The sequence below is a fragment of the Macrosteles quadrilineatus genome, unplaced genomic scaffold (assembly GCF_028750875.1).
Source record: "Macrosteles quadrilineatus isolate MER2022 unplaced genomic scaffold, UCM_ALF_1.0 Scaffold_2__2_contigs__length_208266976, whole genome shotgun sequence".
Lineage (NCBI taxonomy): Eukaryota > Metazoa > Arthropoda > Insecta > Hemiptera > Cicadellidae > Macrosteles > Macrosteles quadrilineatus.
The window spans coordinates 99,890,408-99,914,626 of NW_026542595.1; the positions used below are offsets into that span (position 1 = coordinate 99,890,408).

General features: G+C 34.1%; 1 protein-coding gene across 2 annotated transcripts in view; it reads right to left on the bottom strand.

The window, feature by feature from the left end:
* Window positions 1–24,219, bottom strand: part of LOC128987825 (carbonic anhydrase-related protein 10-like) — a 226,141-nt gene that overhangs the window by 60,427 nt on the left and 141,495 nt on the right. The window lies entirely within an intron of this gene.

A 24,219-nucleotide genomic window follows, 5' to 3' on the forward strand; every position in this document is an offset into this window, starting at 1 on the left:
TTAGATTAAAGGAACCAGCGTTGACTAACTTAATGAACAATATTGTTATTTTAAAATTTGCTTTGATCTTGTTACTGATTTAATTACACTTTGTAGGACTACATTTTTGTTTGATGGTATTCACAAGATTTTACATTTAGCTGTAAGGGAACAATATCATAAATCCTATCACGTTTCCTACGCGCATTATTCAGTATTTTCATATTTGTGTGCCTAAATATGTCAATGTGAAACGAAATCGAAATTAACAAGTAATGTCAGATGCAGTTACCCCCATATTTTAAATATCAAATAAGATCACTCATTAAATTGAATTAATATTCTTTTTACTGGGTCTCTTTAATCATTAAAACAAAACCTTCATAATTTAATTCCTGTTTAATACTGCCTTACTAATAAGATTTTAAATTCTTGGAAACGTTTACAAATATTTTTGGTTACTTTAATAAACTATAGTTGTTTAGATTTGAGGAAATATACACAACAATACTTGGAATATACAATTAATAGCCGACATATATAAATCAAGTGAATTGATTTTATATTAAAACGCACATTTTGCTTTGGAATCTAACCAACCACTTCACAATAACCAATCGACGCAGTTTAACAGAATGTGGAGTGTGTTTGTAGCCGCGAACGCGTCTATAAACAGTCAAGTGGAATTCAAGTATCATTTGTGTTGTGAGGTTACACACCATTGCAGCGGTTTAACATTGTTCACTACAAAGCTTAACTTGCATTACACGCACTCAAAACACAAGGGCTGGATTGTAATTATTCCAATGAAATATCAATATTGAATAGTTATACTATAACAGCTTGATTAATAAATTTAATGTTGTTTTTTCTCCTGTGAAAGCTATCGATCATTTTGTTCGGTTGATTTTATTTTTATTATAGATTTCATACCATAGTAAAACATTAAAGTAATTTGTTTTTCGATAGAGATAAAAGAACTCTGTTTAACTAAACACAGGTAGCCAAGGTGGCTAGGGCATGTGTCACTTGACCAATGGCATTCGTCTGCCCGGGTTCGATTCCCGTACTGAGTAGCAAACAATTGGTGACCTGTGTGTTTGTAGCGATATACTACAACCACTGGGGCATAGTGAGGTGTTCATAATCCTTGGTTTAGACATACACCTCGAATCATCGGTTTGGGTGAATTTTTTAGCTAAGTGGTTGTTACCGTAGCCTATGAACATGTAGGACAACAATGACCGTTTTCCTACTTTTTCTTCGAAAAACCTTCCTCCATATATCCTTGCAGAGTTTAAATCGATTGCTAATTTAAACTTAATTGAAATCTACTTGATGATAAAGCCATTTGACGCTGGTTTAATGAGTTTCGTGGCACCGTAGTGTTTTGAAAAGACATTCGCCTGACCAGCTGAAAACAAGTTATGACAGTCGAATAAACCAAACAAATTTGCATCAAAAGCACGAACAAATAGATTGCCCCACGAAGTCTTCAGTTGAATATACCTAAATCGACACTTCATGATACTATCCGTAAAAGTTAGGTAATTTTGTCTAAAAAGATTCAGTTAAGGCATCATACAAACCCACCGAAAATGCGCTAAGCGTGCAGAATTTGCCAGTTTTACGCTCACATGAGATTGAAGAAAATCGGATTTTTTTAATTATTCAGAATTGTATCAAAGTATGAAAAAACTCCGTTTAGTTATCTTGAATAGGCCCCGAGCAACGGCCGTTTAAAATCCCGGCATTATATTTGTGTCATCTACAGTACCAAATAGCATGCGTTGAGATTGGCAACGCAAAGGACGTCTTAGTCGTTTTTTCAACAAATCAAATTACTTCCCCAAATACGTACAATGAGAAATGGACAAAAATGTCATTTTACCACGGTAATAATACGGGTTAACCACTATGATATTAGGAAATATAATGAGGATTATTTTATGAAGCATTGATCTTGATTAAAGTCTGAACAGAAAAAAGGAGCCACAGCTAACAACTGTAGAATTTGTATTAGTTACTATTTTGTGGATTCTTTTGTATTTTGTTTTATTCCGAGAGTGCTCTGGGAGCAATGAGGTGACTTCATCAGTCCAGTTTACTGTTTATAGGGCAGCAGACACTAGATTTACTGTGGCTCAGTCTTACATTTAGGACCGGATCTTTTCGTACTTTTATTTGTTTTAATCCACAAGCTGTTTCACAGAGTTTGAAATTGGTGTTTACTTCGAATTAACAAGATTTTATTAGTTCCTGGATAGTGCAGAATAAAAGCAAAAAAATTGCTACTTTGGACGTTTTTGTAAGAACTATAGATTTTACAGTACTGTATTGTTCAACATTATTCATAGTGATGGCGTTGCCAAATCAACTATGTGGTATGTCACGCTGTAACTCAAAAGCCGTATCTATTTTTTTTTTGTGAAATCTAATTCGTATACATTTTATTTTGGGCAGGAGATAAAAACGTTATTTAGTTACTTTATAAAGGTCTACTCCGCTTTCGAAGTTACAAAATCTACTTTCCCAGATTATATTTAATGATGTTACTTACAAAGTGTTACACTTAAACAACACATATTTTTAAAACGTATCCAAGGGGTTTGTGTTCTTAGCTTCAAAAATCTTATTCTATCCTTTGTAGCTTGAGGTATGCAATAAATATTATAAATAGTGCTGCTTTCCATGTTTTTATTGCCCTCTTTCAAAATGGATGTAAATTGCTTTACATTTAAGTTTTTGATTGTGAAGAGGGTAAATTAGTTCTCTTATAACCACCAAATTAACAACTCGGGTTTTAGCAGACTAGTAATAATGGAATAAAACTATGATTTTCACCGATATTTACTCATCCAAAACAGGGGATACAATGTTATAAAATACATTTTACCATCTCAGCCATTGAGGGAGATGGAACATCATTTATCTTGTATTATGGCCTAAAAAGTGTTAAATATATTCTTGTACATCAGCGCAGCTTTTTTATTTTACGTACGTTTGTTATATAACGTACAAGTATTTACAGTAATACATATATTTAGAAGTTACTACTGGCTAAAATTGGAAAAATATTTTTATTTGTCCTATTTAAAACAAGATTGTTAAGCTCATATAGATATTAATAGTAGTTAAAAATTAATTATGTATTTAATAGATTTAATAATCCATAAACATTTCATTTGGTGAGTTCTCTGTTAAAATAATTAAAATTCCAATCAAACTCCCGCTCTTGTGTTGTGAATACGTGTAATGCAAGTTAAGCTTTGTAGAGAACAATGTTAAACCGCTGTAATGGTGTGTAACCTCACAACACAAATGATACTTGAATTCCACTTGACTGTTTATAGACGAGTTCGCGGCTACAAACACACTCTACATTCTGTTAAACTGCGTCGATTGGTTATTGTGAAGTGTTTGGTTCGACAAATTTTAACAATGTGCACGGTTTGAAGTTATATAATTTATATCAGGTTAATTTAGTGTTCATAAATTGTATTATTGTGAATGTGTGTGTTATTGTGAACAGTGTTTGTTAGAACTCGAAACAATATAAAACAAACTTAATTGTATGTTAAAAGTAATGCTTAACATGTTTAATAAAATGCTAACAACTACAAGATTAGGACAGTTAACAGCTAACAAGATTAGGATTTCGAAACAAATTGAAAACGTTTAGAAAATTAACAAAATCTATTATAAGTAAAGTATTTATTACTTATTGGCCTGTTTCAAACCCCATACACGGGGTTTAAAAATATATTCCTATTAATTAAATTAGAATGTTTTGGATATAATATAATAGTATATCCCATTGCTAGTACCCAAAGTGCTATTTTGTGGTGAGTGTAAGCAGATTTCATGTGTAAAACAAATTCGAACACAAGAACACTAACACTAAATTGCTCCGTGCGTGGCGAAGCCGAGCATGTGAGAGTTATTTTCACGAGCGAGGTGAAGTTGAGGACAAAAATGGAATATTTTTAATATTTGGTAACTTATTTGTTCAAACCATGGTTGTTTTACTTCCCCCTACCGTTTTCAAGCAGCATAATTGATAGTTAATTTTATAATATGGACAATAAAATGTAATGAAATGACAATGAAATGCCCTGAATCGAACCTGTTCTAAAACCACGGAAACCCTATTTAGAAACATTAGAAACTACAAAATAGTTATGGACAAGTTCATTTAACTGATTGTGAAGTTGGTGTATATGCTTCAAACTATTGCTAGATTTGCAAAGCTCATCAGCTTGGGTAGAAAGTTTCGGATTACAAGGATTACGAAGTGCGTGACCAGCACTAATTCGGTTCTCGTCAACTTTGTCACCAACGGGTCAGGTGTGGCTCACCTCCATTCTTTGAACGCTCTCACATGACTCGAAGGTAGCGTTGGAATACTGATGAGACAGCCTGAAATCAATTTTGGTAGCCTAGTATGTCCAAATTAAAACATTTTTCATGCCCTTCCGTCACAACCCAGGTTGCTAACCTGTAATCTTCTCTTCATTTATTTTCACATATGAGTAATTATCGGGATTTGAACCCAGGACATCCAAGTCCTGCAATTGACGATAAACGAGTTCACTGCCCCTAGATAAGAACTTGCCATATCTTACTAATATTATAAATGTGAAAGTTTGTGTGTTTGTTTGTTTGTTTGTTTGAAGTTCAATCACGCATTAACTACTGGACAGATTAGGCTGAAATTTTGCATGATGATGGTTCACATTCCCGAGTAACATATAGGCATATTCTTATCTCAAAAAAACTTTAGGGCTCCGCCCTAGTGGCTCTGTAGTTCCCCATGTTAACCTTATTAAAGGGAATTAAAGAATTTAGTCAGCTGATTCAATTAAAAAAGTTGGTTCTATGATAGGCAAAAGCATTAAATGGTTATAAGATTTACCAACAGGGTGCAGAACTATTGTTTTTTATTTTTCATTTACGAAAATAGCTAATTTGAACCAAGCTGCAACAAAAAACTGTGATGCGCAATGAGAACTGTAAAAGTAGGATTGTTTACAGTTGTTTACTTCTTTATGGTTTGGATGAAATGGTAGAACATTATGGCTATGGTAGATGTGTAATAATATAGTATACCGTAAATTATAGAAGCAAATTTTATCAAATTGTATCCTCCCCCATTGCAAACGCAAAGCAACTATAAGTATAACTGCAATAAGCATTTTATACTTATATGCCAACCCCGTACGAAGGACGGGTACTCTGCTAGTTAACTATAGTTTCTTTTGATACTAAAACCAATTTTAAAGCTCTTAACGTTATTTTCATTTTCATCCGACCTTGTGAATCTATATAAACATCTCGCTGTTCTCGATTCGTTGTTCAATCTCTTTGGTCACTTTGTTAAATCTTTCTCTCTCCATGTTTATTTCACTCTGAAAATTACCGAGGTTTTTAGTTTTTATTAACTAACTTAGTACAGGATATACAAAATCTATATCAAATGTAAGCCTTATGAAAAAGGCTTGCCAGCAGAATTTTGTCTTTTAAATCAGTAAGGCAAAACTTTGATCTGTAGGAATATTTAATTTTGTACAAAAAAAAAACTTACATAAATAGAGTATAAACAGTATTATAAAACGTATGATTTATGTACAAAAGGCAGGCAAGTACATAGTATTCAGAGAACTTCTATTCCAACACTTATTTACTAAAGATTATCATAAATCCCCTAATTTATTTATCAATTTATTGTATGTTTTATTTGAAAATGTATATTCAAGGTAAATAGAAGATTCTTTGAATTATATATGATAAGTTTTTTTGTTGTACAAAATTAAATATTCCTACAGATCAAAGTTTTGCCTTACTGATTTAAAATACAAAATTCTGCTGGCAAGCCTTTTTCATAAGGCTTACATTTGATATAGATTTTGTATATCCTGTACTAAGTTAGTTAATAAAAACTAAAAACCTCGGTAATTTTCAGAGTGAAATAAACATGGAGAGAGAAAGATTTAACAAAGTGACCAAAGAGATTGAAGAACGAATCGAGAACAGCGAGATGTTTTATAGATTCACAAGGTCAGATGAAAATGAAAATAACGTTAAGAGCTTTAAAATTAGTTTTAGTATCAAAAGAAACTATAGTTAACTAGCAGAGTACCCGTCCTTCGTACGGGGTTGGCATATAAGTATAAAATGCTTATTGCAGTTATACTTATAGTTGCTTTGCGTTTGCAATGGGGGAGGATACAATTTGATAAAATTTGCTTCTAAAATTTACGGTATACTATATTATTACACATCTACCATAGCCATAATGTTCTACCATTTCATCCAAACAATAAAGAAGTAAACAACTGTAAACAATCCTACTTTTAGAGTTCTCATTGCGTATCACAGTTTTTTGTTGCAGCTTGGTTCAAATAGCTATTTTCGTAAATGAAAAATAAAAAACAATAGTTCTGCACCCTGTTGGTAAATCTTATAACCATTTAATGCTTTTTCCTATCATAGAACCAACTTTTTTAATTGAATCAGCTGACTAAATTCTTTAATTCCCTTTAATAAGGTTAACATGGGGAACTACAGAGCGACTAGGGCGGAGCCCTAAAGTTTTTTTGAGATAATAAATTAGGGGATTTATGATAATCTTTAGTAACTAAGTGTTGGAATAGAAGTTCTCTGAATACGTTTTATAATACTGTTTATACTCTATTTACATTTTTTTCTATAAACAAGGGGATAATAAAAGGGTGGTAATGATGATAAAAATTCCATCTATAATGATAAATGTACAGTTATAATTATTATACATAAGAGGGGTGATACGTTAGAACTCTAGCTCTTACTAATGTCTCACTCGTCTCTTCGTCTCCTCCTCCTCCTTATGCTTTCTTCCTCCTCATCACTTTCACTATCATAGTCTCTCGCCCACCTCTTCCTTTTGAGCTTGGTAGCTTGCTCTCTCCTTTCTTGCAGACTTGTGTCCTGACGTATGAGACCTAGTTCTTTTGATACTGCTAAGGTCTCCTCGTTTATTGGGGCCATTCCGGCACCTGTCTCTAGGGCTCATCTGAGAAGCTTGGCGAGTTCTGTAGTTTTGATATTTTGAAATAGTTCATACTGGGTATCTCCCTTGCATTTAGAATTGCGATTTGATATAGATTAGGGAACTTCGCTATTGTGAGAGATGACTCTACTCGACCTAATATAGCGGCATACGGGAAGTGATGTCCCAGTCTTATAGTATGTTCCCTCCATGCGTGATTAAACGCAATGGCCTCTTCCGCCAGAGTCTGGATGCTCATTAAAGGGCTCTGTGCATCTACAATCCCTCTTGTGAGCTGCGATATGCACATCCCCTGGTACTCCCACGTCATATGTACCTGCTCACACAACTCCCTGTCATCGGCTGAATTGGTCTTCATTAATGTATTCTATATTTTCCAGCATTTCTACTTTTGATTCGCAGATCCTCTCATGATCCTTGTCAAATTTGGTCCAATTTGCTTCCAAAACTTCAATACATGTTTGGAATTGAGCCTTGGTTATTAAGGATATATCTTTGTTTTTTAAGAAGAATGATGCGTTTTCCAGATGTAGTAGTCTTGATTTTTGTAGTTTGAGTTTTGATTCGAGAGATGCCATGATGATTATGAATGTTCAAATTTAGGTAGACAAAAATAATTTCGATAAATAAAATTTAAGTGATATAGATTCAAGCAGTTCTGTTTTGATATGCTGTTGTTCCAGCACGATTTAGGACCAATAATGTTAATGATAGATAGTAATATTGATACAATAAAAACATAAAATTCAATAGATGGTTTAATGAGCACGATTTTCAAATAACTGACAAAATGTAAACAAATAATGAAAATAGAGTATCAACAATATAATTAAACATATAATTTATGTACAACATTCAGAAAACTTCTAACAATAAGAAACCTCGAAAAAGAATATGATATATTCTATTATTAATCCGCGCATGGAATCAAAATTCTTGGAATTTACTATCATTTTACACAACTATGTAAGTAGAACAAGATTTGCTACAGATACACAATACAATAGTGTTGTAAATTGTGATGTACATAAAATCAATAAAAAAATACTTAAATACAACTTAGTAAAAAGTTAAATTAAAGTAATTAAATCAAGCAGCAAAACTGGGTCTAGATTAGTTTTTCTTGTGGATTGGTGTGAGAACTAAACATTTTATATGTTGTCAGCGAACAAAGCTTTGAGGATGTTGTACAGGAAGAGAGGTTGTTTATAAAAATAAGAAATGGACTGGTCCCAGGACGGAGCCGTTAGGTACACAATTCTCAGTAGAAGGGTAGGATCTAACGCACTCATCCTCATCGACTGACCCCTTGACAAACGAGGTGCCCCATCATGCTGAAATCACATGGACTCTCCCGTACCGCTACGTAAGTCAATGTCGGTTTTCATCATCCCCAATGTGATTTTTCCTTGATCTAAATTAAATTCAACCTCCTGGGTAAAATGTGCTTAATCTGTAAACGGAACGTGGTGTAAAACTTTTAAAAATAAATGTTTTGTGTAGAAACCGACGAGCTAAGTTGACTAGCCATTGGTAATTTCTTGGTTCTAAGATTGACTTTTTTGGAGTTTGTAACGGTAAAAAAGACTTTCTAGCAGAACAGTCTAAACTGTGCTTTTAGATGCAGTTGTTGTTAGCAACTAAACGTACACTTATGGATGGTTTTGCTTCAACTTGTTCCAAAATGTCTGGTTGAAACATGTCCTTATGAAATCTGGACACCTTGTACATCTTTTAAATGATATATACACGATGTATGTATGATTCTTGAAAACCATATTTACTTGAATACTGTAATACAACTGAACTGATTTACATGTTAATTGAACTCTTACACCTGTGACTTGCTGTACTGGTCTTACAGGTGTACTTAACATTTTAGAATTTTGAAACTAAGGAATGAAATTCAAATAAAATATTAAAAACTAATCAAAGAACAAATTATCTAATGTCGATGGTGTGAAAATTCAACAAGCCAAACAAGAGTTCTTCAAACAAGATAATTTCAAAGTAAAAATATAAATGTATTGTTATTCGAAAATGTTCAAATGGTTGTCAAATGAAACACATGGATGAACATTTAAAAGTTCCCATTCCCTATAATAATTGAAAATAGACAGGCTCACCAGTCAATTTAAGTGGGTTGAACATTATTTAATTTTCTTTAGAAAATTTCAACCACACAATTATTTTATCAGTAATCAAGTTCTACAGAATTATAGCTTAAAGTAATAAAATAAAAGTTTTTTACTGATATTTCAAAACAGTGAAATGCATCTCATAAAATGAATTTACCATCATAGGGAGATTCAACCTCACCATTTATCTTGTATTATGGCCTAAAATGTGTAATGCATTCTTCTTTATAAGCGTAGCTCAACTTTTATATAAGCCCTCACAAGTTACATTAAACTAAAAATAGTGAAAATATAAGTTTTTTCGTCGAGTCATATTAAGAGCTCATAAAGATATTATGGTGGTTCGGAAAGTAATAGCATAGGCATTTTTAATAGCTTGTATGATGCATCATAAATAACTTATATTGAGAGTTCAATGTTCAAATAATGAAAATTTCAATCAAATTCCCGACCTTGTGTTGTGAATGCGTGTAATGCAAGTTAAGCTTTGTAGAGAACAATGTTAAACCGCTGCAATGGTGTGTAACCTCACAACACAAATGATACTTGAATTCCACTTGACTGTTTATAGACGCGTTCGCGGCTACAAACACACTCTACATTCTGTTAAAACTGCGTCGATTGGTTATTGTGTTTGGTTAAACTGATTTTTACATCAGCACGGTTTGTAATTATATTACAAATGATATAAGCTTTATTTAGTGTTCATAAATTGTATTATAGTGAATGTGTGTGTTATTGTGAACAGTGTTTGTTAGAACTTGAAACAATATAAAACAAAATTAATCGTATATTCAAAGTCATCCTTAACATATTTAAGCATATGCTAACAATTAAAGATTAGGGGATCGAAACAAACTGTAAACGTTTCGAAAACTTACAAAATCTATTATAAGTAAAGAATTTATTACATATTGGCCTGTTTTCAAACCCCATACACGGGGCCTATTCCTATTAATTAAATTATAATGTTTTGGATATATTATCATAGTGTATCCCATTGCTAGTACCCGAAGTGCTATTTTGTGGTGAGTGTAAGCAGATTTCATGTGTGAAGCAAATCCGAACACAAGAACACTAAATTACTCCGTGGGTGGCGAAGCCGAGCATGTGAGAGTTATTTTCACGAACGAGGTGAAGTTATTTGTTCAAACCGTGGTTGTTTTTCTGACCTCTACCGTTTTCAAGCAGCATAATTGATAGTTAATTTTATAATATGGACAATAAAATGTAATGAAATGACAATGAAATGCCCTGAATCGAACCTGTTCTAAAACCACGGAAACCCTATTTAGAAACATTAGAAACTACAAAATAGTTATGGACAAGTTCATTTAACTGATTGTGAAGTTGGTGTATATGCTTCAAACTATTGCTAGATTTGCAAAGCTCATCAGCTTGGGTAGAAAGTTTCGGATTACAAGGATTACGAAGTGCGTGACCAGCACTAATTCGGTTCTCGTCAACTTTGTCACCAACGGGTCAGGTGTGGCTCACCTCCATTCTTTGAACGCTCTCACATGACTCGAAGGTAGCGTTGGAATACTGATGAGACAGCCTGAAATCAATTTTGGTAGCCTAGTATGTCCAAATTAAAACATTTTTCATGCCCTTCCGTCACAACCCAGGTTGCTAACCTGTAATCTTCTCTTCATTTATTTTCACATATGAGTAATTATCGGGATTTGAACCCAGGACATCCAAGTCCTGCAATTGACGATAAACGAGTTCACTGCCCCAAGATAAGAACTTGCCATATCTTACTAATATTATAAATGTGAAAGTTTGTGCGTTTGTTTGTTTGTTTGTTTGAAGTTCAATCACGCATTAACTACTGGACAGATTAGGCTGAAATTTTGCATGATGATGGTTCACATTCCCGAGTAACATATAGGCATATTCTTATCTCAAAAAAACTTTAGGGCTCCGCCCTAGTGGCTCTGTAGTTCCCCGTGTTAACCTTATTAAAGGGAATTAAAGAATTTAGTCAGCTGATTCAATTAAAAAAAACCAACTATGATAGGCAAAAGCATTAAATGGTTATAAGATTTACCAACAGGGTGCAGAACTATTGTTTTTTTATTTTTCATATACGAAAATAGCTAATTTGAACCAAGCTGCAACAAAAAACTGTGATACGCAATGAGAACTGTCAAAGTAGGATTGTTTACAGTTGTGTTTACGTTCTTAATTTCATGAATAATTTGTGATATTTTGCGAAGGTTTGATAATTTATTTTTCTTTATTGTTTAGATGAAATGGTAGAACATTATGGCTATGGTAGATGTGTAAATAATATAGTATACCGTAAATTTTAGAAGCAAATTTTATCAAATTGTATCCTCCCCCATTGCAAACGCAAAGCAACTATAAGTATAACTGCAATAAGCATTTTATACTTATATGCCAACCCCGTACGAAGGACGGGTACTCTGCTAGTTAACTATAGTTTCTTTTGATTCTAAAATTAATTTTAAAGCTCTTAACGTTATTTTCATTTTCATCCGACCTTGTGAATCTATATAAACATCTCGCTGTTCTCGATTCGTTGTTCAATCTCTTTGGTTGCTTTGTTAAATCTTTCTCTCTCCAAGTTCGTCACTCTGAAAATTACCGAGGTTTTTAGTTTTTATTGACTAGATTAATACAGGATATACAAAATCTATATCAAATGTAAGACTTATGAAAAAGGCTTGCCAGCAGAATTTTGTCTTTTTAATCAGTAAGGCAAAACTTTGATCTGTAGGAATATTTAATTTTGTACAAAAAAAAAACAAACTTAAATATATAATTCAAAGAATCTTCTATTTACCATGAATATACATTTTCAAATAAAACATACAATAAATTGATAAATAAGTTAGGGGATTTATGATAATCTTTAATAAATAAGTGTTGGAATAGAAGTTCTCTGAATACTATGTACTGCCTGCCTTTTGTACATAAATCATACGTTTTATAATACTGTTTATACTCTATTTACATTTGTTTTCTATAATCAAGGGGATAATAAGGGTAGTAATGATGATGAAAATTCCTTCTTTAATGATAAATGTACAAGTTATAGTTATTATACATAAGAGAGATGATGCGTTAGAACTCTAGCTCTTACTAATGTCTCACTCGTCTCTTCGTCTCCTCCTTCTGCCTTCTTCCTCCTCATCACTTTCACTATCATAGTCTCTCGCCCACCTCTTCCTTTTGAGCTTGGTAGCTTGCTCTCTCCTTTCTTGCAGACTTGTGTCCTGACGTATGAGACCTACTAGGTACGTTTTTTAAGTAAGGGCCGTTTTTAAATTTCTTCGTTCCAGCACTGCGATTGGCATTTTCGACATTTGCGCTGTGTATGTGCATCTATTGGTAAGACATAGCCGGAAATTCGAGAAAAGTCGGCCGTGTTTACATCCGGTTTCGAGCATTCAAAATGGTGCCGCCAATTGAGACTGCCGCCGACTGTGAAGTGCGCGCTGTAATTAGATTTTTAAGAGCTTAAGGTGTGAAAGCCATTAAAAATCATCGACAGATTAGTGAAGTGTATGGCGAGAACATTATGAGTGTCATAATTGTATGCAAGTGGATATTTGGGAATTGAAATACGGTACCACGAACGTTCATGATGAGTAACGCACTGGGTGGCGTCATTACTGTCCCCGTACCCATGATGACAAGCGTTGCTCATCATGAACGTTGGTGGGGCCGTCTTAAAATGTCCTTACCTACTTGCGTACCATTCCGTCACTCATAATGTTCTCGCCATACACTTCACTAATCTGTCGATGATATTCAATAGCTTTCACACCTTAAGCTTTTAAAAATCTAATTACAGCGCGCACTTCACAGTCGGCGGCAGTCTCAATTGGCGGCACCATTTTGAATGCTCGAAACCGGATGTAAACACGGCCGATTTTTCTCGAATTTCCGGCTATGTCTTACCAATAGATGCACATACACGGCGCAAATGTCGAAAATGCCAATCGCAGTGCTGGAACGAAGAAATTTTAAAACGGCCCTTACTTAAAATAAGTACCTAGTAGTTCTTTTGGTAACTGATAGGGTCTCCTCGTTTATAGGCGCCATTCCGGCACCTGTCTCTAGGGCTCTTCTGAGAAACTTGGCGGGTACTGTGGTTTTTATATTTTCTGATATTTTGAAATAGTTCATACTGGGTATATCCCTTGCCTTAAGAATTTCAATTTGATATAGATTACAGAACTTCGCTATTGTGAGAGATGACTCTATTTGGCCTAATATAGCGGCATACGGGAAGTGATGTCCCAGTCTTATAGTATGTTCCCTCCATGCGTAATTAAATGGAATCTTCCGTCAGAGTCTGGATGCTCATTAAATGGCTCTGTGCATCTACAATCCCTCGTATGAGCTGCAATGAGCACATCCCCTGGTACTCCCACGTCATATGTACCTGCCCACACAACTCCCTGTCATCGGCTGAAGTGGTCTTCATTAATGCATTTTATATTTTCCAGCATTTCGACTATTGATTCGCAGATCCTCTCATGATCCTTGTGAAATGTTGTCCAATTTGCTTTGAAACTTCAATTCGTGTTTGGAGTTGAACTTTGGTTATTAAGGATATATCTTTGTTTTTGAAAAAGGATGAAGCATTTTCTAGGTGTTGTAAGTCTTGATTTTTTCAGTTTGAGTTTTGATTCTAGAGATGCCATGATGATTATGAATGTTCAAATTTAGGTAGACATAACAAGAATTTTGATAAATAAAATCTCAGTGATATAGATTCAAGCAGTTCTGTTTTGATATGCTGTTGTTCCAGCTCAATTTAGGTCCAATAATGTTAATGATGGATAGTATGATTGATACAAAAACAATTAAAATTCAATAGATGGTTTTAATGAGCATGATTTTCAAAGAACTGACAAAATTTAAACAAATAATGTAAATAGAGTATCAACAATATAATTAAACATATGATTTATGTACAACAGGCAGAACATAACGTTCAGAAAACTTCTAACAATAAGAAACCTCGAAAAAGAATATGATATATTCTATTATAAAGCCGTGCATGGATTCAAAATTCTTGGAATTTACCATCATTTTACACAACTATGTCAGTATAAAAACATTTTCTACAGATACCCAATACAATAGTGTTGTAATTTGTGATGTACATAAAATCAATAAAAAATTACTTAAAGACAACTTTTTTTTAAGCGAGGAGGGAAAATGCTTTTACGCACACAGGTAGCCAGCCTGTAGTGTGAGACTCCTGAGATCACAGACTACTCACTAAAAAACCCCCTCTAATCTGTTGGACACATACCTGGAATTGTTTGTCACATTACTTCAAGTCAGACCAACATGTGACCTAAGCCCACAGGGCTCGCACCGTTTCTGGCATTATTTTTTTTTTTTGACCTACACCGCATCCTGGTCGAGGTCAAGCGCATCCTGGTCGAGGTTAAGCTTCTTGGCGCGGAGAACACCCTGGATGTAAAGTGACACACAGGTCCAATTGTCCTCACCCTCCATTGTCATCGGTATGACCGTGTCCACCGACAGCAGTCCTACGAACTGTTGAGCCTCTAGGCGGGGCCTTTCCCAATGCTGGCAATGGAAAAAAGTGTGTTCCACGTCATCGGGATAGCCTGGGCAGTATATGCACTCGGGTGACACGGCTTTGCCCATCCTGAACAAGTACGACCGGAAAAAGCCGTGACCCGTCAGAAATTGGGTGAGGTAGAAGTTCACCTCTCCGCACCGCCGATTTAAAGACAACTTAGTAACAAGTTAAATTAAAATAATTAAATCAAGCAGCAAATTGGGTCTAGATTAGTTTTTCTTGTGGATTGATGTGAGAACAGGACTGGAAGTTTGTGAAATTTTTGGTGTTTATATTTCAGAGGAAGTAGATTCAGATGAACTTCCACTCCTCCAAAAAAAAAAAAAAATAAATAAAAAAAATTAATAATAATAAATGTAGTGTTTGTATGTAAAAAAGAGTGTTTTTAATGAGTGGAATTGGTTCATGGTGAACATGGGTTGACATTCACATGTGTGAACATTTTATATGTTGTCAGCGAATAAAGCTTTGAGGATGTTGTACAGGAGGAGAGATTGTCAATCAAAATTAGAAATGGACTGGTCCCAGGACGGAGCCGTTAGGTACACCATTCTCAGCAGAAGTGTAGGCTCTAACGCACCCGTCCTCATCGACTGACCCCTTGTCATACGAGGTGCCCCATCATGCTGAAATCACATGGACTCCCGTACCGCTACGTAAATCAATGTAGGTTTTCATCTTTTCAAATGTGATTGTTCCTTGATCTGTATTAAAGACACCTTCCAGTGTAAAATGTGCTTTATCAGTAAACAGAACGTGGTGTAAAACGTTTAAAAATAAATGTTCTTGTGTAGAAATCGACCAGCTAAGTTGACTGGCCATTGGTAATTTTTTGGTTCTAAGATTGACTTTTTTGGAGTTTGTAAGGGTAAAGAAGACTTTCTTGCAGAACATTCCAAACTGTGCTTTTAGATGCAGATGTTGTTAGCAACCAAACGTACACTTATGGAGAGATTTGCTTCAACTTGTTCCAAAACGTCTGGTTGAAACATATCCTTATGAAAGCTGGACACCTTGTGCGTCTTTTAAATAATATATACAGGGTGTTGAAAATGTCTGGAACCAATATTATATCTGGTGAGTGGTTAAAGAAAAACAACTGATATTTTGTGTACGGATATACTATGGTTTTACCTATCTTTTGGTGCCTTATGAAATTTTTTACCACTTATAGGGAACGTCCTGTGGAGGATGCAGTAAAAAGTTTTAATGGAAGCCTATGGTAAATGATACATAATTTTAAAGGCCATTTTTTTCTGAGGAAGGAGCCACAAGTTTAATCTCAAAAGGACCACCCTAGCGAAAATGGCGACTGTTTGAAATTTAAAAACCCACTTATAGGGAACGTCCTGTGGAGGATGCAGTAAAAAGTTTTAATGGAAGCCTATGGTAAATGATACATAATTTTAAAGGCCATTTTTTTCTGAGGAAGGAGCCACAAGTTTCATCTCAAAAGGACCACCCTAGCGAAAATGGCGACTGTTTGAAGTTTTTGAAAATAATTGAAAGCTTAATGGTATTTCTGTTAAAAATAAGTTTAGTAAAACAACACAAACAATTTAGTTTAATGTTTTTTTTTTTAGTAAGTGTTTATTAAATGTACAGCAAGACAATTATGTTTTATAACTGTATTATTTGTTTGTAAATGGATTACATTAGGTTGTAGAATGAGAACAACAGGTCAAAGTTCTCATAGCAGCCGCTTTCTCTTAACAAAAATGTTTGCTTGTTTTTGGGAAGTTGGGTTTTCCAAGGTCGTTAGATAAACTTTTCAGTCTGTTCCTGAGTGGAGTTCAGACCAGGTAATAGTGTGTTCTTCTGCTTTGTTGTTGTATACTGCAATGGAATTAACAGAACGTGAACGTGTGACGCTATTAATGATGCGAGGCTATGGTGACCGTGTCAGGCCCTTTCGTGAAGTGCGAGACTTGTTTAATGATTTATTTCCAGATAGGAATCCAATATCTCACGCAACAGTCATAAAAACTGTTCAACGGTTTGAAGAGACCGGTAGTGTAAAGTAGTCCAGGACCTGACTAGGGTTCTGTGTGCATGTCGTGTATAGAGAATTTTGCTTTTGCATTTCAATATAGGTGTCTTAGGAAGTGTTTTCCACTCGGGTGTCAAGTTCGCACCTGGTACGTTTTCGAGCTATGACGTCATAAAGATGGCGGCTCGGCAATTTTTAAATGCGTATATTTCGCAAACCGTTTAACGGATCGGTATGATTCTTTTTTTTGTTTGAAAGATATTTTTACAAACTATCTTTTTTGTATTTACACATTTGTTGTAAACTTAATATTCACCGCACAATATTGAAAAACGTCGTTTTTATTGTTATTATATTTATTGTTTTGCTTATAATTTCTCAACCGCTGATAAAATCAAATACCACCCGTGGCAAAAGTTTCAGATAATTCTATACCCTTTCCAATGATACCAAACAATATGTGATTGGACCTAAAAATAAAGCAAAGAGATTGAATAAACCGTAAAAAAACACTGAAAGTGGTGTACGGTCCGGGAAAGATTTAGTCCTGGACATGACTAGGGTTCTGTGTGCATGTCGTGTATAGAGAATTTTGCTTTTGCATTTCAATATAGGTGTCTTAGGAAGTGTTTTCCACTCGGGTGTCAAGTCCGCGCCTGTTTCGTTTTCGAGCTATGACGTCATCAAAATGGCGGCTTGGGCAATTTTTAAATGCGTATATTTCGCATACCGTTTAACGGATCGGGGTGATTCTTTTTTTGTTTGAAAGATAATTTTACAGGAAATGTTTTTTGTATTTACACTTTTGTTGTCAACTTAATATTTATCTCACAATATTAAAAAACGTGGTTTTTAATGTCATTGTTTTTGAAATTTACCTCATAACTTGTTAAACGCTTATAGAATGAAATAACTACCCATTACAAAAGTTGTAGATAATTTTATTCCCTTTCCAACGATACCAAACAATTAATGTTTGAAACTAAAATTAAAGCCAAGAGATTAAATAAACCGTTAACAAACACTTAACATGTCAGAAAGTCCAGAAAATATTGCGGCTGGAACAATTCTTTAAATGCGTATATTTCGCATACTGGTTAAAGAACCGGGATGATTCTTTTTTTGTTTGTAAGATGTTTTTTAAGCCTATCATTTTTGTATTTACACCTTTGTTGTTAACCTACTATTTGTCAAAAAGTTATTAGCAAAAGTAAAATAAAAATAACAATTAAATGTACATTTATTAATATTGTGGGATAAATAGTAGGTTAACAACAAAAGTGTGAAGACAAAAAGGATAGGCTTAAAAAATATCTTACAAACAAAAAAAGAATCATCCCGGTTCGTTAACCATTATGCGAAATATACGCATTTAAAGAATTGTTGATATTTTCCGTACTTTCTACCATGTTACGTGTTAGTTAATGGTTTATTTAATCTCTTGGCTTTAATTTTAGTTTTAAACATTAATTGTTTGGTATCGTTGGAAAGGGCATAAAATCATCTACAACTTTTGTGATGGGTAGTTATTTCATTCTATAAGCGTTTAACAAGTTATGAGGAAACATTAAAAAAAATGACATTAAAAACCACGTTTTTTAATATTGTGAGATAAATATTATGTTGACAACAAAAGTGTAAATACAAAAAACATTTCCTTTAAAATTATCTTTCAAACAAAAAAAGAATCACCCCGATCCATTAAACGGTATGCGAAATATACGCATTTAAAAATTGCCCAAGCCGCCATTTTGATGACGTCATAGCTCGAAAACGAAACAGGCGCAGACTTGACACCCGAGTGGAAAACACTTCCTAAGACACCTATATTGAAATGCAAAAGCAAAATTCTCTATACACGACATGCACACAGAACCCTAGTCATGTCCAGGACTAAATCTTTCCCGGACCGTACACCACTTTCAGTGTTTTTTTATGGTTTATTCAATCTCTTTGCTTTATTTTTAGGTCCAATCACATATTGTTTGGTATCATTGGAAAGGGTATAGAATTATCTGAAACTTTTGCCACGGGTGGTATTTGATTTTATCAGCGGTTAAGAAATTATAAGCAAAACAATAAATATAATAACAATAAAAACGACGTTTTTCAATATTGTGCGGTGAATATTAAGTTTACAACAAATGTGTAAATACAAAAAAGATAGTTTGTAAAAATATCTTTCAAACAAAAAAAGAATCATACCGATCCGTTAAACGGTTTGCGAAATATACGCATTTAAAAATTGCCGAGCCGCCATCTTTATGACGTCATAGCTCGAAAACGTACCAGGTGCGAACTTGACACCCGAGTGGAAAACACTTCCTAAGACACCTATATTGAAATGCAAAAGCAAAATTCTCTATACACGACATGCACACAGAACCCTAGTCAGGTCCTGGACTAAAGAGCCGTCCAAAATCTGGAAGACCAAAAAGTGCGACAGACGACGAACATTCCCTGGATACCTTGCAGAGTTTTGTAGAAAATCCACATACTTTCCTCAGAAAGGTAGCCCAAGAGCAGGATGTACATTTTACTTCAGTGTGCAATGTTTTGAAGAATAACAATTCTAAGCCATATAAAATCCATCTATTACAAGAACTAAATGAAGATGATTTTGATAGGAGAATGGAGTTTTGCGAAATAATGATGAGGAAGTGTGATGAAAATCGTGATTTTTTAAATTGTTTAGTTTTTTCTGACGAGGCCTCATTTACCATGCATGGGCACGTAAATAGGCACAACTGTAGGTATTGGGCAAGTGAAAATCCTCACTGGATGGTAGAGTCTCATACCCAGCATCCTCAAAAATTAAATGTCTGGGCTGGCATATGTGGACGCCAAGTAATTTGGCCTTTCTTTATAAATGGTAATTTAAACTCTGGGATTTATCGAAATATGCTCCAGAATCAAATGATTCCTGCTATTGAGAATCTATTTGGCCAAAACCTGCCTACCGTCTGGTTTCAGCAGGACGGTGCACCTCCTCACTATGGAATACAAGTACGACAGTACTTGAATGAAAAATTCCCTCAACAATGGATTGGTCGAAGGGGAGCAGTTGAATGGCCTCCAAGATCTCCTGATTTGTCCCCACTAGACTATTTCTTTTGGGGGCATTTGAAAGATAATGTTTACAAAACACAACCACGTGACTTAGATGATCTGAGGCAGCGAATCATGGAGGAAACACGCAAAATTTCTGAAGAAGCTTTTCACAAACCTGTATAAGATTTCGAAGTGCACATTGTCAGACTGTGGAAGTAAAACATTTTGAACATTTGCTATAATTTTGTATAAACACTTTGGAACTGAAATTTCCATACCTTCATTTACAAATCTGTAAGTCATAGTTTTATTTGTCTGTTTTTAACATAAAAATTTAATAATTAGAATTTTAAATCTTATTCAACACTTTAAAAGTCATTTTTCAGTTCACCACGTGATAAACTACTGTACTTCGTAACTGGCTTGTAATAGCATTTAAAGGAAACAAATCCGGACCATTTAAATAGCAATGTTTTTAAATTTCAAACAGTCGCCATTTTTGCTAGGGTGGTCCTTTTGAGATGAAACTTGTGGCTCCTTCCTCAGGAAAAATGGCCTTTAAAATTATGTATCATTTACCATAGGCTTCCATTAAAACTTTTTACTGCATCCTCCACAGGACGTTCCCTATTAGTGGGTTTTTAAATTTCAAACAGTCGCCATTTTTGCTAGGGTGGTCCTTTTGAGATGAAACTTGTGGCTCCTTACTCAGAAAAAAATGGCCTTTAAAATGATGTATCATTTACCATAGGCTTCCATTAAAACTTTTTACTGCATCCTCCACAGGACGTTCCCTATAAGTGGTAAAAAATTTCATAAGGCACCAAAAGATAGGTAAAACCATAGTATATCCGTACACAAAATATCAGTTGTTTTTCTTTAACCACTCACCAGATATAATGTTGGTTCCAGACATTTTCAACGCCCTGTATACGATGTACATATGATTCTTGAAAACCATTTTAACTTGAATACTGTAATACATATTATAGATTAAGAACTGGTTTACATGTTATTTGAACTCTAACACCTGTGACTTGCTGTACTGGTCTTACAGGTGTACTTAACATTTTAGAATTTTGAAACGGAGCAATGAAATTCAATTAAAATATTAAAAACTACTCAAAGAACAAATTATCTAATGTCGATGGTGTGAAAATTCGTCAAGCCATACAAGAGTTCTTCAAACAAGATTATTTCAAAGTAAAAATATAAATTTATTGTTATTACAAAATTTTCAAATGGCTGTCGAATATAACACATGGATGAACATTTACAAGTTTCCATTCCTTATATTGGTTGAAAATAGACAGGCTCACTAGTCAATTTAAGTGGGTTGGACATTATTTAATTTTCTTTAGAAAATTTCAACTATACAGTTTTTAATCAGTAATCAAGTTTTAACAGAATTATAACTTAAGTTAATAAAATAAAAGTTTTTTACTGATATTTCAAAACAGTGAAATGCATCTCATAAAATAAATTTACCATCATAGCCACTGAGGGAGATTCGACCTCACAATTATCTTGTATTATGGCCTAAAATGTGTAAAACATTCTTCTATACAAGCGTAGCTCAACTTTTATATAAGCCCCTCACAAGTTACATTATATAAAAATAGTGAAAATATAAGTATTTTCTTAGAGTCATATAAAGAACTCATAAAGATATAATAGTGGTTCGGAAAGTAATAACATAGGCATATTTAATAGCTTGTATGATGCATCATAAATAACCTATTTTGAGAGTTCAATGTTCAAATAATGAAAATTCCAATAGTGCTGCTTTCCATGTTTTTATTGCCCTCTTTCAAAATGCATGTAAATTGCTTTACATATAAGTTTTTGATTGTGAAGAGGGTAAATATAAATTAGTTCTCTTATAACCACCAAATTAACAACTCGGGTTTTAGCAGACTAGTAATAATGGAATAAAACTATGATTTTCACCGATATTTACTCATCCAAAACAGGGGATACAATGTTATAAAATACATTTACCATCTCAGCCATTGAGGGAGATGGAACATAATTTATATTGTATTATGGCCTAAAAAGTGTTAAATATATTCTTGTACATCAGCGCAGCTTTTTTATTTTACTTTTATATAACGTACAAGTATTTACAGTAATAAATACATTTAGAAGTTACATCTGACTAAAGTTGAAAAACAAATGTTATTATTCCTATTTAAAACACACCTTTTAAGCTCATATTGGTATTTATAGTCGTTAAATGGTAATTATGTGTTTAATAGATTTAACAATTCATAAATAATTCGTTTGGTGAGTTCTCTGTTCAAATAATGAAAATTCCAATCAAACTCCCGCCCTTGTGTTGTGAATGCGTGTAATGCAAGTTAAGCTTTGTGGAGAACAATGTTAACCCGCTGCAATGGTGTGTAACCTCACAACACAAATGATACTTGAATTCCACTTGACTGTTTATAGACGCGTTCGCGGCTACAAACACACTCTACATTCTGTTAAACTGCGTCGATTGGTTATTGTGTTTGGTTAAACTGATTTTTACATCAGCACGGTTTGAAATTATATTACAAATGATATAAGCTTTATTTAGTGTTCATAAATTGTATTATAGTGAATGTGTGTGTTATTGTGAACAGTGTTTGTTAGAACTTGAAACAATATAAACAAAATTAATCGTATATTCAAAGTCATCCTTAACATATTTAAGCATATGCTAACAATTAAAGATTAGGGGATCGAAAGAAACTGTAAACGTTTCGAAAACTTACAAAATCTATTATAAGTAAAGAATTTATTACATATTGGCCTGTTTTCAAACCCCATACACGGGGCCTATTCCTATTAATTAAATTATAATGTTTTGGATATATTATCATAGTGTATCCCATTGCTAGTACCCGAAGTGCTATTTTGTGGTGAGTGTAAGCAGATTTCATGTGTGAAGCAAATCCGAACAGAAGAACACTAAATTACTCCGTGGGTGGCGAAGCCGAGCATGTGAGAGTTATTTTCACGAACGAGGTGAAGTTATTTGTTCAAACCGTGGTTGTTTTTCTGACCTCTACCGTTTTCAAGCAGCATAATTGATAGTTAATTTTATAATATGGACAATAAAATGTAATGAAATGACAATGAAATGCCCTGAATCGAACCTGTTCTAAAACCACGGAAACCCTATTTAGAAAAATTAGAAACTACAAAATAGTTATGGACAAGTTCATTTAACTGATTGTGAAGTTGGTGTATATGCTACAAACTATTGCTAGATTTGCAAAGCTCATCAGCTTGGGTAGAAAGTTTCGGATTACAAGGATTACGAAGTGCGTGACCAGCACTAATTCGGTTCTCGTCAACTTTGTCGCCAACGGGTCAGGTGTTGCCCACCTCCATTCTTTGAACGCTCTCACATGACTCGAAGGTAGCGTTGGAATACTGATGAGTCAGCCTGGAATCGATTTAGGTAGTATGTCCAAATTAAAACACTTTTCATGTTCTTCCTTCACATCCCAGGTTGCTAACCTCTAGTCTGTAATCTTCTCTTCACTTGTTTTCACATATGAGTAATTATCGGTATTTGAACCCAGGACATCCAAGTCCTGCATTTGACGATAGACGAGTTCACTGCCCCAAGATAAGAACTTACCATATGTTACAAATATTATAAATGTGAAAGCTTGTGTGTTTGTTTGAAGTTCAATCACGCATTAACTGGACAGATTAGGCTGAAATTTTGCATGATGATGGTTCACATTCCCGAGTAACATATAGGCATATTCTTATCTCAAAAAAACTTTAGGGCTCCACCCTAGTGGCTCTGTAGTTCCCCATGTTAACCTTATTAAAGGGAATTAAAGAATTTAGTCAGCTGATTCAATTAAAAAAGTTGGTTCTATGATATGCAAAAGCATTAAATGTTTATAAGATTTACCAACAGGGTGCAGAACTATTGTTTTTTATTTTTCATTTACGAAAATAGCTAATTTGAACCAAGCTGCAACAAAAAACTGTGATACGCAATGAGAACTGTAAAAGTAGGATTGTTTACAGTTGTTTACTTCTTTATTGTTTGGATGAAATGGTAGAACATTATGGCTATGGTAGATGTGTAATAATATAGTATACCGTAAATTTTAGAAGCAAATTTTATCAAATTGTATCCTCCCCCATTGCAAACGCAAAGCAACTATAAGTATAACTGCAATAAGCATTTTATACTTATATGCCAACCCCGTACGAAGGACGGGTACTCTGCTAGTTAACTATAGTTTCTTTTGATACTAAAACTAATTTTAATGCTCTTAACGTTATTTTCATTTTCATCCGACCTTGTGAATCTATATAAACATCTCGCTGTTCTCGATTCGTTGTTCAATCTCTTTGGTCACTTTGTTAAATCTTTCTCTCTCCATGTTTATTTCACTCT